General features: G+C 48.9%; 1 protein-coding gene across 1 annotated transcript in view; it reads left to right on the plus strand.

The window, feature by feature from the left end:
- Window positions 1-753: 753 nt before the first annotated feature.
- The window catches only part of PTPN5 (protein tyrosine phosphatase, non-receptor type 5), a 62,553-nt gene continuing 45,968 nt past the window's right edge, over window positions 754-17,338 (plus strand). Inside the window, exon 1 of the mRNA XM_025356670.1 lies at window positions 754-768. The gene's annotated coding sequence lies outside the window, so the exon portion shown is untranslated. The remainder of the gene's footprint in view (window positions 769-17,338) is intronic.

Here is a 17,338-nt window from a genome sequence, read left to right on the forward strand (position 1 = left end):
GCCCCTACTCCCTCTGTCTGCCTGTCTGTCCCGTCCCAGGTTCAGCGCGCACGGCCCTGGCAGGGTCCCTCTGGCGGTTGCCGTAGCAGCGCGGCCTGACCTGGGGCTCCCAAGAGGAGAAAAATCATGAATGAAATGGATGCGATGCTCCCACTCCTCCGCCCTCCCTGTCCAGGCAACCTTGGCTTGAGGACAACGACTGCTGGGACTCCGCGCAGAGTTGCTCGGGAGAGGGAGGCACCTGAGATGAGGTCAGGGGTTAAGGGTCTGTGATCCGGCCCCCTTCGTGCCCCGGGAGCAGCCCGATCTCCCGGTCCCCAGCCCCGCCAGCCCTGCGCAATTCCCGGGGAGCGGCGCCAGCCCGCCCGGGGGCGGGGCGGAGCCAGGGCTGGGGGGTGTCAAACCCACCCGGCGGCTGCGCCTGCGACTCCGCAGTTGAAGCGCATTTGGTGAGGCTGTAGGGCGAGGGAGCGCGCACGGAGCGCGGGACAGAGCGCCAGGCAGACGGACCGAAGGACGGACGCCCCCGCACACGCAGACGCACAGAGCTCGGCGCGGCCCCCGTCGCGCACACACTGGCACAGACACAGGCAGGGACACACGCAGACACACGCACACTCGCGCGCGCACATCCTCCCGCCAGCCTGCCCGCCTGCCCGCCTGCCCGCCTGCCCGCCTGCCCGCCTGCCCGCCTGCCCGCCTGCTCGCCGGCGCCCGCAGCCCGCAGCCCGCAGCCCGCAGCCCGCAGCCCGCAGCCCGCTCTGGCCGGTAAGTGCAGCGCCTCCGTCGGCGCCTTTGTGTGCGGAGCCGGAAGGTGCAGGGCGCGGGTCCCTCCTTGGGGTGGCCCCGCAATTGACACCTTCTCCAGTCCTCCGGGCCGAGGAGTCGGCGCCCGCCCCCGCCACGCCCCCGTGGGGCTCCGGGCGCCCCCATGCTGGGGGAGGGGTCCCCCAACGCAGAGGAGGGGGCTCGGCGCTTGGTAGCCGGGAGGGAGCGGCAGCCACTCCCCACGAAGCCCGTGCGCGGTTCCGGGGAGGAATCGGGATAGTGTTTTGGAGTGTGAGCCTCTACGGCCGGCAGAGGTTGGTGCGCGGCTCTGGGCTGCATTGCCTCTTCAGAGCCTGAAGCCCCTGAGGGAGGTTGGAAATCGCCGCTACCCTTCGGCCTCTAAAGCGCGGCTCCCAGCCTTCCCAACGCATCGCCTCCACCGACCCTTTAGCTTTAGCCTCCAGCCTCCCACCCTCCCTCAGAATAAAATCTTAGCTCGCTCCCCTCCCCCAGCGTGCAGCTTGTTTCTGGATGAGGCCCAGGCTCCTGCAAAACCGGAGATTGCCCGTGTAAGAGCCTTGGGAGGCTTTACCTTATCCAGGATCACAGGGCTTTAGAAGATCCGGGCCAGACGAATCTTCGGAACTTAGTCAACCTCCTCATTTTACAGGTGGGGAAACTGAGGGCCCAGTAAGGTGGCTTGGCCAAGGTGACCGGAGAGTTAGTGGTAAAGCTTTCATTAGAATCTAGGGTCACAGGTTTTCATACTCATGCCCCCTCCTACACAACTAGATCCCACCCCCATTGAAGCCCCAGAACCCCAAAATTCACCTGAGTGTACCACGAAAGTGTGTAATTCCAGCCCTGCCTCACTTGGAGGGGCAGGTGCCATTCATTTGCTATCATCCCTACCTGCTGTAGCAAAAAACGGGGGAGGGGGCTTTAATTTGCTTCCTTCAACCTCAAAGGAGAGCTCTCACGTCTCTTATGCAAACACTCAAACACTCGGAGTTTGGGATTCCGTTTGGGAGAATGAAGAAGCCCTGGACCTGAGATCAGATTCCCAGGCGTTAATCCTGTTCCACCCAGGACACATTGAGCCTGAGTGTCCTCAGTTGGACCAGGTGATGTGGCATCCCAGGATTCGTCCTCTTCTCCACTGTGTCCTGACTGCGTGCCCTCCCAGTCACCCTTCCCTCCCCCTTGAGGGCCAAGTCTTCTACTCCAACCAGGCCCCTTTAGTCATCCCTTTGCGGAGGTCCCCACCTCTTTCTCCTTGGGGCTTGTTAAGGGCAGCCTCTTGGTGCTGCTGACAAAGCTGCTGGGGAAGCTTGAGTTACAATCACACCAGGCTCGGGTGCTTTCTCAGCACAAGGCTCCATCAAGGGCAGCCGGGTGTCCCCAGAGCTGAGCCTGAAGCCTGGTGCAGAGAGGGTGCCCCGAGAGGTGTGTTGAAGGAGTACAAGCACAGACGGATGGTGAAGGGATGGAGTCCGTCACCTTGGAGGAGACTCTGGATGGAACAGTTGGCAAGGAGGGCAGTGTTCAGTCTCCAGGGACCTGAGGTTCTGGTCTCAAGAACTTCCTTTTTTAATTTTATTTCCATAGGTTTTTGGGTGACAGGTGGTGTTTGGTTTCATGAGTAAATTCTTTAATGGTGATTTGTGAGACTTCGGTGCACCCATCACCCACAGTATACACTGAACCCAATTTTTGTAGTCTTTTATCCCTCACCCGCCTCCCTCCTTTCCCCCAAGTCCCCAAAGTCCATTGTATCATTCTTATGCCTTTGCATCCTCATAGCTTAGCTCCCACTTATGAGTGAGAACATACAGAGTTTGGTTTTCCATTCCTGAGTTACTTCACTTAGAATCATAGTCTCTAGTTCCATCCAGAACTTTTTTGAGGAGTGAGCAGCTCATCATGGAGCTGAGCCAGGGTGGCCAAGTGGCAGAACTTCGGGGGCTGCCACTGACAATGTAGTCCATATAGATGGCATTGGCTATGAAGTTTGCACAGACTTCATAATGAATGGTGGCCCCTGGGTTTTTGCCATGTAGGGGTTTCTCCCTTCAGAGTGGAGAGATCTGGATTCCAGGCCCAGTTTCTTCCTCACTGGCTATACAATGTCAGTATATAACCCTTCTGGGTCTCAATTTCTCCATCCAAAAAATAACATCATTGGATTGATGATGTTATGAACTATTTGGCGGTGGGGTAGGGAGGAGCACGTATTTATATAACTGCTATGGGCTTCTTTTGCTCTATGAAGGAATAATTTCTGACTCAAGAATGATGTATGTAGAGTACTTAGTACAGTCCCTAGCACATACGAAATGCTCAAGAATTGGTAGCTAGTAATTCCACTAGGACCCCAGCTTTGTGGATATACCCAATGTCTTCCTTTCTTCAGATCATCCAAGGACATGGGATTCTTAAGGCCTCAAAAGTCCTCCTCCCTCAAAAAAATCCTTTCCCCACTGACCTATTCCTGGACTTCAGGCTCAGCCAGCATAAAACATCCATGAAAACTCCCTGGGAGGAGCAACACTTTTGTTTATTCAACGTTTTGTATGTTAGCATGATAGAATTTCATAATTAATTTGTATGTAGTGTCAAAAGCTTTTCCTATACTCTGTCACTTACTCCTCTATAACACATCCATGACATCAATAATGTTATCCCCATTTTACATATAGGGAAATTAAGGCTTGGATTTTCACTTTTCTAAGGGTGCATACCTCAAAAGTCTCAGATCCAGAGAGCTAGGCCCTCCAGCTCAGATGATCTGACTCCAGATTCTGAACTCTTCTGTGTCATATTGCCTGTCCTTTCCTGAGACTTGCCCTAAAAGAGAGGCAGATAACCCCTTAAAAAACAGTTGAGAAGAAAGAGGAATTTTAATCTCCTCACAGGTCAGTAATGGCTTCTTGGAGAAGCCAAGTAGCATTTAAACTGGGTGAATGATTTGTACATTAGAAGAAAGGAAGAAAACTATTTCAAGAAGTGGAAACAGCATAAGCAGAGGATGGACAGGCAATGGGGACTTCTAGGATATATACAGAAACTGGAAAGCAGTTCATTCCAACTGGATCAAAAAGAATAAAAGAAGGGTCTTGAGAAGGAAGGTTGGGTTAAGGGGATGGAGGTTATTGGGGGGACATTGACTGCCAAGCTATAGAGTTGGGAGTCTTTAGTTTTTGAGTGGGGAAGAAACATGATCAAACCTTAGCATGATGAAACTCACTCTGGCTACCCCTTGGAGAACAGATTGGGTGAGGAGAGCCTGCTGGCCGGAAGCCCAGGTAGGAAATGATGACAATGGTTTAGGTGAGAGATTGAGTATGGACTGGGGGTGGTTGTAAGAATGGTTAGAAAAAGGAGTTGATGCAAGAGGCCACAGTGTCACTAAAATTGGTAACTGATTGGATGTAGGCACTAGCAGGAGGGAGGAATAAGTGGTGGCAAGGCTTTGAGACTGAACGGCCAAGGACGCCATTCACAGACAGAGCCCAACAGGAGGAGGAGTGGGAGGCTTAGGAGTAGGGGCTATGAATCTACCAGGGACCATAATGATCCCTCCTGCAAAGCTGGTTCATCAAGCACCCTAAACTATCAAGAACCAGTTCATTCATTTATTCTCCGAATACATATAAACATCTGTTACATGCCAGGTTGTTCTAGCCCCTAGGGATACACTGCTAAAAAGATGAACTTCCTCCCCAAGCTCTACCAGGGGAGGCAGAAAATAAAAATAAGCAAAGATAAAATTGTTCAGGTGGTGAGCAGTGCTTTGGAGAAAAATAAAGTAGGATGAGGGATGACTGGGAGGAAGAGTGGAGGAAGAGATCTGCCTTTAAATAGAATTGTCTTTGAGGAGGTGATATTTGAACAAAGACCTGAATGAAGAGGAGACCTGGGGAATAGCATTCTAAAAACAGGAGACTGCAGGTGCAAAGGCCTTGGGGTAACAATATCTTGGTATCTTCAAGGAACCTGAAGTGTAGCTGTAAGAGATAAAGGGGGAAAGTGATAAGGAAAAAGGTGAGAGAGTGGGCAGAGCCAGTCATGTAAGGGCCTGTAGACCTAAAGAATGAGAAGTTGCATGATGTTAATGAATCTAAGAGAACAGACATCCTATTCACCTTATATTCTTTGTGCCTAGCAAACCAAACCTGACCCTTCACAGTAAATAATTGTTGAATGAATGAATGAATGAATGTTGGAAATGACCATTTATGTATGAGACTGCATATCTTGGACTTATATGCACCAATAAATAAAGATATTATACCATAGTAAGGGTATAGTAAGCTGTACTATGATCAAAATAGTAAAGCTCAGATAACTTGAATTCTGTGTTGTTGCTCAAGTATGAAAATTTAAGTGAAGTCTGTATATTTTATTCAATATGGCTTGATACTATAACACTGCTGTTGACTAATACAAAATAGTAAAACATACCTGAAATGACTGTAAAACAATGAAAATAACATTTTTGGTCTTTCTTCATCCTCCTCCCAGCACAAATATACATCCTTCTGGCTTCATTTCAAATTTTCTCTTGAACTCTCAACCATTTCCTTCATAGAGGTTTTAAAGAAACTCATCTCTAACACAAAGACCCATATTTGCAGGACAAGATGCTGTCATCTCCAGTAAATTGACAGATTCCCAAAAAGAGAAGGCAGTGGGGAGGGAGAAATTATAGACATACAAATGCTTCAGGCACCTAATTAATTGTTGAAATGGGTCTACAAGTGGAGATGGAAAAACTGACTGGACCATGTGAGGGGCTAGGTGACATGCAGGCTCAGTGTTAGAAACACAGGATCTCTGGACCCCCTGGTCCAGATTCCATCTGAAGCCACAGGTCTGTCACCTGTCACCTCTAGAAGGTGGAAGCTCAGGTCATCTCAAGGGAAAAAAAACAAACTAGAAACTCTTTTCGCTTTTAAGCAGTGTTATCACCAAAAGGCTCTCCCTTACGTTAGGGGATTATGGAAAATAAGATTCCCCCCATTCTTTAACATCATCTCAGTCTTTTCTACATCTGGTGATATGTGGAACGAGCATCGTGGTCACCGGTGTCTGGCAAAACTCAGAAATTTCTAAACTCTTAGACTGAGAAAAGCCTTTCCTGCTGTGCTGCAGCACATGGAACAGAAGCTACCCTCCTTCCTGTGTCCCCGTTGAAGCAAGCGTGACTCAAGTTTCTATACCTGGGGTGTAGCATGTTGGATGGGGAGGGGATCCCCTCACACCAGATGCAGGAGATCCACTGTTTGCAGATTTGTGAGGGAACAAGCATCTTGGGAATTCCTAACTTTGGGCTAATGTAAGGGATAAACTGTTCACAGCCAAATTTTCTGGTTAGTCCAATAGCAAAATAAAGACCCTAAATTGCCCTCCTTTTTGTGGTGAGGTAGTTGGTTGCAGTCATTAGAGAGACACACCAAGTCCCCATGTGTCTTTCTGTAGAGTCAAGATGAAACACCCCCTCACCCCCCATTCCTCTGGAAGCCATTCGGGAGAGATTTGTGGGCCTCAGTGGTGGCAGCATATGGGCATCTGGAATCAATTCTGAAGATTCTTGCAAAACTAACAATATGTATATTTCATCATCTGCCTAAAGGTGTTGTCTGGTATGAATTATAAATTACAGTTGTGAAAATAACCATACTCCATGCTAGAGAACAAACATAAGATGAACCGTCGTTTTATATGCCCCATTCTGTGTTTTCTGTAGATCTGTATTTTGTAATAGTCGAAATTAGTCCACATATAGGTTTATAGCCTGCATTTTTCACTTAACATTTTGTCATGACTTCTCTGTTTATACCTGGTTGGCTGGTCCCTACTTTATTTAACTATGTCTTTATTGTTGCGCGTCGTCCATAATGAGCATCTCCAGGCACATAGCTTTTCCATCTCAGAGTCTCAAAGCATCTATCTGAAGCACCCTCAAGAGATATGATGGGATCAAGGAAAAGAACATGTCCTGGCCCTGGGGTCTGCAGTAGAAAAAGAACAGAGAGCTGGGTGTGGTGGCTCACACCTGTAATCCCAGCACTTTGGGAGGCTGAGGCAGGGGATCATTTGAGGTCAGAAGTTTGAGACCAGCCTGGCCAACATGGTGAAACTCTGTCTCTGGTAAAAATATAAAAATTAGCCGAGCGTGGTGGTGTATACCTGTAGCCCCTCCTACTCAGGAGGCTGAGGCAGGAGAATTGCTTGAATCTAGAAGGCAGAGGTTGCAGTGAGCCAAAATCACGCCGCTGCACTCCAGCCTGGGTGACAGAGCGAGACCCTGTCTCAAAAAGAAAAAAAGAACAGGGAACACGAGAGCTGGAAGCAAGGAGAGGATGGAGAGGAAAACAGATCATGGGCCAGGAGGTCAAGGTCACAGAGCACTAGGGTTGGCAGAGGGGCATGCAGCTCTGTCAGATTTCAGAGGGAAGTCTGTCCTTCCAGTGTTTTGTTTGGTGTGGGAGGCTTTTATTAAATTGTGGTAAAATGCACATAACATGAAATTTACTATTTTAACCAATTTTAAGTGTATAATTTTGTGGCGTTAAGTATATTCACAGTGTTATACAACCATCACCACTGTCCATCTCCAGAACCTTTTTATCTTACCAGACTGAATCACTGTACTCAGTAAATACTGATTCCTCATTCCCATCTCCCCCAGCCCCTGGTGACCTCCGTTCTACTTTCTGTCTTCATAAATTCCCCTATCCTAGGTACCTCGTGTAAGTGGCATCATGTTTGTCTTTTTTTGTCTGGTTTCTTTCACTTAGCCTAATGTTTTCAGGGATCGTCTCTGTTGTATCATATATCAGAATCTCATTTTTAAAGCTGAGTATATTCCATTGTATGGATATACCACATTGTTTAGCCATTCATCTGTTTCCACCTTTTGGCTATTGTGAATAATACAGCTATGAACATTGGTGTGCAAGGATCTGTTTGAGCCCCTGCTTTCAACCCTTTGGGGTATATACCTAGCGGTGGAATTGCTGGATTGTATGGTCATTCTGTGTTTAACTTTTTGAGAGGTGCGGAGTGCATTTTTTAAAAAGGATTTTTGCATGCCCAGTATGAAGACCACTGAGTGAAGTCTTAGGAGTAGAGAGTCCAGGAAGAAGCTGTTAATTTAAAAACTAAATGTTGTTTGGGTTCTGCATGGCCATGGAGGTAACAGAAGAGAGAAGAGGGAACAGAATACAAATGAGTCTGGCTCCATTTCTGAAGAATTGTTGTGATTTAGAGGCATTGTGGGTGGAAAAAGAAAGCTCTCAGGAGAGATCTTAGTGGGTGGAATTCATTCAAGCATGCAAGTATTTACTGTACCAGGCACTGTGGTGGACACAAGGCCCTCAGCAATCAACATGACCACAAGGACCCTGCCCACAAGGAGCTTAACATCTAGTGGAGGCACCAGAGGAGTCACCTGGCAACAGTGGTCTGTATTGATGCATTCTAGGCTCACCATAAGCACTCGCTCTTACTGAGTGCTTACTACATTATCTCAATCTTGGTAATAGTTCAGTGAAGATGGTTGCTGTTATCCTCAATTTGCAGGTGAGGAAACAGAGAGCTTGAGTAACTCCGTTTCAGGTACGCACAGCAAGTAAGTGTCAGAGCCAGAATTCAAACCTAGGCAGTAACTGTGTTCTGTAGGGCTGTGGGAACACAGGAGAGACACCTGCCCAGGTCAGAGAAGGCTTTCTGAAGGGAGGAGGGGTCAGGTGAGTATTTTCATGCAAGTCAGCTGTGTTGTTCTTTCGCCTGTGATGTAAAACAGTGCTTTTCTATAGTAGCAGCAGTAGCGTTCAGCCCTGCTTCCAGTGGCTCCAGACACTCAGGGAGACCCCCGTCACTGAGACTCCACTTCAGAGGAAGATGATCACTTTTATCCTTGGTGCTTATCATGAGGCCGGGAGGCTGGGGGTGGGGCATTGCCATTTCCACTACCATCTGCTGCCTCTGCTACTTCCTAGCTGGTCAGCATCTGAGGTGACTCAGAGGGACCTCCTGGGGCCCCTCCAGGACAGCATCAGGCCAGTGGGCTAAGAGGCAAATATGAGGCCTAGGAGTGGCAGTGAAGATCATATGTCCACCTTCTGTGCCACATCACTGTCCCAAGATTCTGCCACCACCACCACGAGAGCCTTGTCTTACCAAAATACAGATGCGGCCAGGTCTCTCTGCTGTTTCCGTCCTTCTGCGGCTCCCCATGGCTTGCAGCTGTATTTCTCAACAGGGACCTACTGGCCTTTGGGTGGGAGAGTTCTTTGTTGTGAAAGCATCCCTGGCCCCATCTCCTATAGATTTGCCTGTAGCACCCCTCAGTTATTATAACAACCAAAAATGCTCACCCATGTTCTTCAGGTTTATTTTACAAGCAGTCAGATGTACAGATCTTAAGTGTTCTGTTCAGTGCATTTTGACAACTGCATGAGCTCATATAACCATCACCAAGAGCAAGACTCAGAAGATTTCCATCACCCCCGAAAGTTCAGCGATAATGATTGTTCCCATTTCTATTATTGTAGGTGGATTTTGTCTGTTCCTAATCATCATATAAGTGGAATCATATCGTATGTGCTCTTTTGTGTCATGAAATAGTTTTTAAAAAGCCAGATGCAGTGGCTCATACCTGTAACCCCAGCATTTTGGGAGGCCAAGGCAGGTGGATCACCCAAGGGTCAGGAGTTCAAGACCAGCCTGGCCAGCATGGCAAAGCCCCATCTCTATTAAAGTACAAAAATTAGCTGGGCATGGTGGTGCACACCTGTAGTCCCAGCTACTTGGGAGGCTGAGGCAGGAGAATCACGGGAACCTGGGAGGTGGAGGTTGCAGTGAGCCAAGATTGTGCCACTGCACTCGAGCCTGGGTGACAGAACAAGACTCCATCTCCAAAAAAAATAAAAAGACATAGTTTTTGAGATCCATCCATGTTGTCACTTTTTCCCCACTAACTCCTGATACACACACGGATTTCTAAATGCTAGCTAGCATGGCAATACCTGCTCTGTCCCCCTGAGAAAAAAATGGTCTGTGAGTCAAAGTCAGTGTGTCTTAGGCTGATGCATGAAGCCCTCTGCTGTGTGACAAGAATCCCGCTTATGTCTACTCTGTGGCTACACTGAGGTGCCTCCTCTGCCTAGCGTACCTTGTGCTTTCATCTCTCCGGGCCTTTGCCCTGCAGTGTTCCCTGCCTGGAATGTCCTCCCTGTATCTGGTGAACTCCTGCTTGTCCTTCAGGTCTCTTCTGTGCAGCTTTCCAGACTCTATTTTTGTGCCCTCCTGAGTACTCCCATAAGACAGCCTCAGTGGGCCCTTAATGCATTTCTCACTCAACTCACTAGGCTGAATGCTGGGTGGAGGGCGGGGACTGGCTCTTAGTTATCTGTGTGTCCCCCAAGGTTCAGTACAGAGCCTGATATTAAAGAAATTGATACAAGATTATAGCAAGATTATCTCAGAGACAAACTGGGTTTAAAATGCAAAATATATTCTGAACCACCCTCTAGAGCTAACAAAGGTGGGGCCGGGCACGGTGGCTCATGCCTGTAATTCCAGCACCAGGCCGAGGCGGGTGGATCACTTGAGGTCAGGAGTTTGAGACCACCCTGGCCAATATGGTGAAACCCCATCTCTACTGAAAATACAAAAATTAGCCGGGCATGGTGTCTGGCGCCTGTAGTCCCAGCTACTTGGAAGGCTGAGGCAGGAGAATTGATTGAACCCAAGAGGCAGAGGCTGCAGTGAGCCTAGATCACACCACTGCACTCCAGCCTGGGTGACAGAGGAAGACTCCATCTGAGAAAAAAAAAAAATAAGTGGTCAAAAAAAGACAGTCTGATCTCTGGCTACAGATGATAAATGTAAACTGACTTCCTGCCAGTGAGGCAGAGACCTCCATGCCTTCCCCAGAGGACCTGGCACACAGTAGGTATGCAGCTGCTATTTATTAAATTTGAATTCAGGAGGTCAGGCCCCTTTCAACCGTGATTCCTGGTCCCACCTGGATATTTTTTCCTAGTTCACACTCTATTTTTTTGTTTCCTGGCAAAAGAGCCTTAAATCCAGCTGATGTTTCCAAACCCTGCCTCTCTGTGTCTTCCCCTCCAGGCCCTGCTTCTGACTCAGTTTGACTCTTCCACCAAACCCAAAGATGCCGAGATCTTCCCAATTTGCCATGATCTGAGCCAGGCCTGAGCACAGAAGGGTTAAATCGGGCTGGGGGCAGGAGGTGCTGATGAGAAGCTGGAGCTCACAGCAGGGTGTGGCAGGAGCTAGGGGCCCCTCTAGTTGCAGGTGGGAGCAAACTGAGCTCTGAACTTCAGCTTTCCCCTCTGTAAGTACATCCCAGCCCTGTGAGAAAGGAACCTTGTAAACAACGAGGAGCAGAGCAGATGCCAGAAGGGAACATCATGGACCATCCAGAGCAAGGCACAGCTGCACTGGCAGCCCGGGCCCAGGGCGGCATGAGGGAAGTCTAGGGATGAAACCAGAGGCATGAAATAATGTGTGATCAGGGTGGGTGTGTAACCAACACAGGCTAGGCCAGAATTCTAGTTCCAGGGTGTATTAGACCATTCTTGCATTGCTCTAAAGAAATACAACAATTTCTTTAGAGCAATGCAAGAGACTGAGTAATTTATAAAGAAAAGAGGTTTAACTGGCTTATGGCCAGGCTGTCCAGGAAGCATGGCACTGGTGTCTGCTTGGCTTCTAGGGAGGCCTCAGGAAGCAGACAATCAGAAGGCAAAGAAGATGCAGGCACATCACACAGGGAAAGCAGGAACAAGAGAGTGAGTTGGGGGAGGTGCCACATGCTTTTAAAAGATCAGATCTTGTGAGAACTCTCATCAGGACAGCACAAGCCATGCGGGATCCGCCTCCGTGACCTACCAGGCCCCATCTCCGACACTGGGGATTACAATTCAGCATGAGATTTGGGCGGGGACAGATATCCAAACTATATCACAAAGGGAGAAGGGAGAGCTGCAAGAGGGGACAAGGCCTAATCCTAGAAGGCAGAGACTCTGCCCATTAGAGCAGAAGGCCAGTTGCTGGGGTTGGGTCAGTGTCCAAGCCAGATAAGCAACAGTGAGACTGAGTTAAAACTCCTAACGGTGATATTGGCTAACACAGAGCATACAGCGTGCCATGTGCTCGTCTAAGAGCTTCAGGTTTGCTCCTCACAACAGTATTTTGAGTTAGTTCCTACTGCTGATCTGTTTTAAAGATGAAGAAACTGAGGCACAGATTGAGCAAAACTCTGGACCTCTGCTAAGACTGGCAGCATGACTCTTCACATTCATAGCTTGAAATCAGCCATGGTGGGAGCATTACACCATGAAAATTGGCAGAGGACACAAATCAGGGCTTTTCTTTTTTTTTCTTTTTTTTTTCTGAGACAGGGTCTCGCACTGTCACCTGGGCTGGAATGCAGTGGTGCGATCATAGCTCACTGCAACCTTGAAGTCTTGGGCTCAAGCAATCGTAGCTGGGACTACAGGTGTATACCACCATGCCCCGCTCACATACTATTTTTTGGTGAGATGGGATCTCACTGTGTTGCCCAGGCTGGTCTCGAACTCATGGCCTCAAGCAGTCCTCTTGCCTCGGCCTCCTAAAATGCTGGAATTACAGGTGTGAGCCACCATGCCTGGCCTACATTATTCTTTTTTTTAATTCCTGCATAATATTCTAGTTTGCTTCATCTTGCTCCCAGTGATACAGCAGTTCAGGTCCAGTAAAGAGAAAGTTAAGAACCAGTTTACCAGGACACCCCAAGATTCATCCCAGAACCTTCATGGACTTTATCCATGGGAGGAGAAGAGTTATATTAACTGGGAAACAGGCAAAGCCTGAAACACAAGATGATGACAATTAACATTTTTAGGAGCTTCCTGGCCCTGTTCTACACATTTTCCATGCATCTCGTGTAAAAACTTTGTGCGAAGGTCAACATTCATTTAATCTTCATTTTAACCCTCTGAGGTGTAGACACACTTATCCCTGCTTCACAGATTAAGAAACTGAGGCACAAAGAAGTCAAAGTCTTGCCCAAAATCAGGCAGCCAGTCAGGGAGCCTTGATTCATACTCAGGCAGTCCAGAGCCAAAGCCTATGTGTTTACTACTTTTATGGTGGTGTTTGTTTTTGAGATGAGTCTCACTGTGTCACCCAGGCTGGAGTGCAGTGGTGCGATCTCTGCTCACTCACTGCAACTTCCACCTCCCCGATTCAAGTGATTCTCCTGCCTCAGCCTCCCAAGTAGCTGGGATTACAGGTGCCCACCACCACTCCTGGCTAATTTTGTATTTTTGGTAGAGACGGGGTTTCACTGTGTTAGTCAGGCTGGTCTCAAACTTCTGACCTCAGGTGATCTGCCCACCTCAGCCTCCCGAAGTGCTGGGATTACAGGTGTGAGCCACCATGCCTGGCCTTTTATGATGTTTTTAATGAGCCGTTTGTAAATGTTCAAACATTACCCCACTTTTCATTTTTTTTAACATTTGCATGGTGCCAGATACAGTATTGGACATGGGAAACAGAAAAGTCCATATCAGATGCTGGAAACCTTGTGATTTAAATAAAGCCTGGAGTTGATATAAACTGAGTTTGAAGCCTGGTTCTGCCACGTACCAACTATATGACCTTGAGCAGATGGTTTAGTCTCTCCAAGTCCCAATCTCCACGTGTAGGTGGAGGATGACTGTTTACCTCATCGGGTTACAGTGAGAAGTGAATGATGTCATACATGTACAGTGCTTGGCACGACATCCAGCACACAATAAACCTGCAATAAAAGGAGACTGCAGTCATCATAGACCACAGGTTTATGTCCAGGTAGCTCTCTGTGAGGCAGGGAGACCAGCATCAACACATAAGAGGTAAGAACAGAAGACAGAGTACCCAGTTCTTCCTAAGGGAGTCGGGGAGGGTTCTATTGAGGAGGTGACATTTGAACAGAGTCTTAAGAGGCAAATAAGAATTTTCCAAGCAGAGAAGGGAAAAAGGGGCTTTCTAGTGGAGGGAAAAGTGCATCCTAAGGCATTATAGGTAGGAGCAAACATGTAACTGAATGGAAATATCAGAAGACGCCCACAAGAGGTGTGATCACACCTTTGCATTTGTGATTGCTGTTTTCTCCCTGTAAATTAAACTGCATACCTGGGGGCAGGTGCGAGGAGAGGGAGCAGAATGGACTGTTTTCAGAGTCTTGGAGAACAGAGGTTCAGACCAACCAGATAACCTTTGAACTCTAAAATCCTGCCTTTCTATCTTTTGGGTCCCTGACCGCCGCACCATTTAGAATCAGGCCGGACCACCCACAGCATCAAATCACAGGTGAACCTGGACTCTGTCAATAATTGGCTCAGGCCAGATCTGCCCTCCACGCTTGAAGGTTGGGCTGCATGGACCAAGGCCTGTTTCCCTGATGCTGTGAGCATCCTTTGCTGGTTCACTGCCGTTCCACCCTCTGCCTCATTAAACCTGACAGGCCCGGAATTGAAGCCTGACCTCTAAGGAAAGGCCCTTAGAGGTCATCTCATTCAGGTCGTTTGGGTTTCATTTGGGGCTACTGAGTTTCAGATAAGGGAAATGACTAGCCCAAGGTCACACAGTAGCCTGGGACTAGAGCCCAGGGCCAGTGAGCATATTCTTCACGGCGCTGATGGAACACAGCTGCCACCATCACAGGCTCCCCACCCAAGCCAGCCTCCCAAACTCCCCATGCAAGCTAGCCTTCCAAAGCCTGCTTCCTGGGCTGCTGCTTCAAGTGGAGAAACCCGAGGTCGTGGTCCAGCGCAGGACTTCCAGTCATTCTTCTGGGGAGAACAGCAATGAGCCCAAGCAGGAACACAGGGACAGGGATCTCCCTCTTGCTCCTTCACTCATTCACTTGGGTCACTTCACCCCCTGAGCCTTAGTTTTCCCATCTGTAAAAATGGGGATCATCACATGCTACTCACATAGATTTATGGTGAGGATTTTTTTAAAGAACATGTAGAAAGCGACTGCCATGATGTGCAGTCTCTTCACAGAGGTGTATTTGCAGAATATTTTTTCTTACCAAAAGCTAAAAAGTGAAAGAGAGGTTAGGAATGTGGGCAGTGGGGGAAGCTCTGTGATGACTAGCTGTGTGGCCTTGGACAGGTAACTTCACTTCTCTGAATTTCCATTTCCTCCTCTAGAAAATGCGGGGAATGTTACCAGGTTCCTCCAGGGGCCGCTGTGAGGATTGAATTTGCTAACACATGCAAGGCACCGGAGCAGTGCCTGGCCTGTGTGGTCCAGGTGCAGTAGTGATAGCTGCCCTTTCTATTGTGAAGATACTGTCATTGTTATCCTCTTCGATCAGGGGCTAAGATGTTACTGAACAGGTGGCCCTAAGATTGCTTCTGCCCTTTTTGCTGCTTCCATTCTCTCCCTGATCGCCTCCTCCTATTCCCTTCCATCCTCACCAATCTGACCATGAAATTTAAAAAGTGTATATTTTAAAAGAAAGCCAGAGTGGCCCTGAGAAGAGGCTGGGGGGTCCACAGAGTCTGAGTGTGAATTTCTGACCCTCCACCCCAAAGATGTATTTAGGACAGAATGTGTTGGCTTCAGCCATGAGCCCCTGCTCTCTCTCAATGCTGCCTATGCAGCTAGCCCCTGCTACTTTGGTCCCAGCAGGGTGGCCAAAGCCAGCCAAGAATCTGTGTGTGTTTCTCCTGCTCCCATCCCACCCAATAGGAATTTGGCAAGACGGGGGCTCCTCAAATCTCCCTCCAGCCCCCTCCTCCTCAGAGTACAGAGGGAAGCTGGTAAATTCAGTTCATACTGAACCTTTGGACCAGACCACAGACACCTGCAGGTCCAACAGTGCCTTTCTGTTGTCAGCAAGGGAAGGCACATGGTCCTGGGATGCCTCTCTTGTCCAAAGGCTGCCCCAGACAACTTGGCATTGTTCAAAGCCCTTTGTCCTTTCTAGAAGCTAGGTTCCCAGCCCTTTCTTGGGAGTTTATCCATTGTCTCCACCTGCTTCCCCACTACCAACACCCTCATTTCTCTTCTCTGCTGTGCCTTTGTTGGTTGTTTGCACAGGTCCTGAGCACCTGGTGTTCACCAGTCACCATGATAGTCAACATTCACCTTTCTCATTCACTGGTGGTCTTCACCGCAGTCCCGTGTGGAAGGTATTGTCATCCGTGTTAGACATATGAGAAAAATTTAAGGCTCAGAGTTATAAAGACACTTTCCCAGAGCCACACAGTTTGACTAGAGCAGAGTGAAGACCTGTCCCCAGGCAAGGCTTCCTAGAGCAATTCAAGATTAAGCTGGAGCTTAAAGTCTGAGTTGGATTTTAAGGAGGGGTACAAAGAGGTGATAGCCTTCCAGGCAGGAGACAGCCTAAGCAAAGGAGTGACAGGAAGGATGTGCTTCGTGTTCACGGGGGTGATGAGGAGACGGTTATGGTCTGAAATCAGAGTGACTGGAGCAGGTGGCCCAGCAAGGGGGCAGTCCCCAGCTGCAGTCCCAGGCTAGGATACCCCATCACTTACCTGATTGCCACACCCACCTTTTAGCTGGTCTCCTGCCTCCCAAGGCAAGAATCTATTCCTAGAACGGGTTGATTTTTTTGATCCTTAATATCAGGTATGGAAGAAATGTCTCATTGTGCTCCTTAAATGAAATTAGTCCAGACTCAGAGCTCCCCAGCAACCCTACCCTGTAGGAAATTCAATCCCAGTCGTCACTGGAGTGACCTCAACCCACTGCCGTGACCACCATGCCAGGGATGTTTCAAGGAAACCCTGCTGATTATAGCTGAGATATCCCAGCCCCACCTGAAGAGCCCCTCTGGGTCTGCAGACCGTGTGTCTTCTGTCGAGAGGGTGCCGTGTGGGGTGCAGCAGAAGCCCTGGAGCGGAGATCCAGCCCTCTCTATGCACTCAGTGCCACCCACCCACACACCAGGCACCAGTCATGGAACTGATGGGCTCTGTCACCTTCCCAGGCCCGGAGACCCCCTCCCCTTCCTCACACCCCCACCTCCCTGACCAAGAGCCACCCCATCCCCAGGTGCTCCAGCTTTCACAGAACAAAGACTGGAAGAATAGCTCCTCCAGGAACTTGGCCTTTGATCCTGCAGCCAAGCTGTCTCTCCCAAGGGAGTGTAGGTCTGCCTTACCTCTCTGGAAAGAAGGGGAGGGATAAGGAAAAAATTTACAAGTGAGCGGTTCGGTAGATCGTCCCATCTGACACCACACCCCCTTTCCACACTCCCTTTTTAGACTACATTTCTTTCTAGTCCTTGAATGTGCCCTGCTTTGTGTCAATTCCAGGCCTGTCTACATGTCCTCATTCTACCTGGAGCACCCCACCCCCTCCTGTCTCATCCCACAGCCTCTCCCCCCCACTCCTCTTTCACATCTCATCAGAGATGACCCTTCCTGGGAACCGAAACTCTCCTGAGTCCTCTGCCTCCTCAGGGGTCTGGCTGGCACTCCCAGGGCACCCTGCTCGTCTCCCCGCACACGGGTCACCTGTGTCGCCA

Source organism: Theropithecus gelada, chromosome 14 (assembly GCF_003255815.1).
Source record: "Theropithecus gelada isolate Dixy chromosome 14, Tgel_1.0, whole genome shotgun sequence".
Classification (NCBI taxonomy): domain Eukaryota; kingdom Metazoa; phylum Chordata; class Mammalia; order Primates; family Cercopithecidae; genus Theropithecus; species Theropithecus gelada.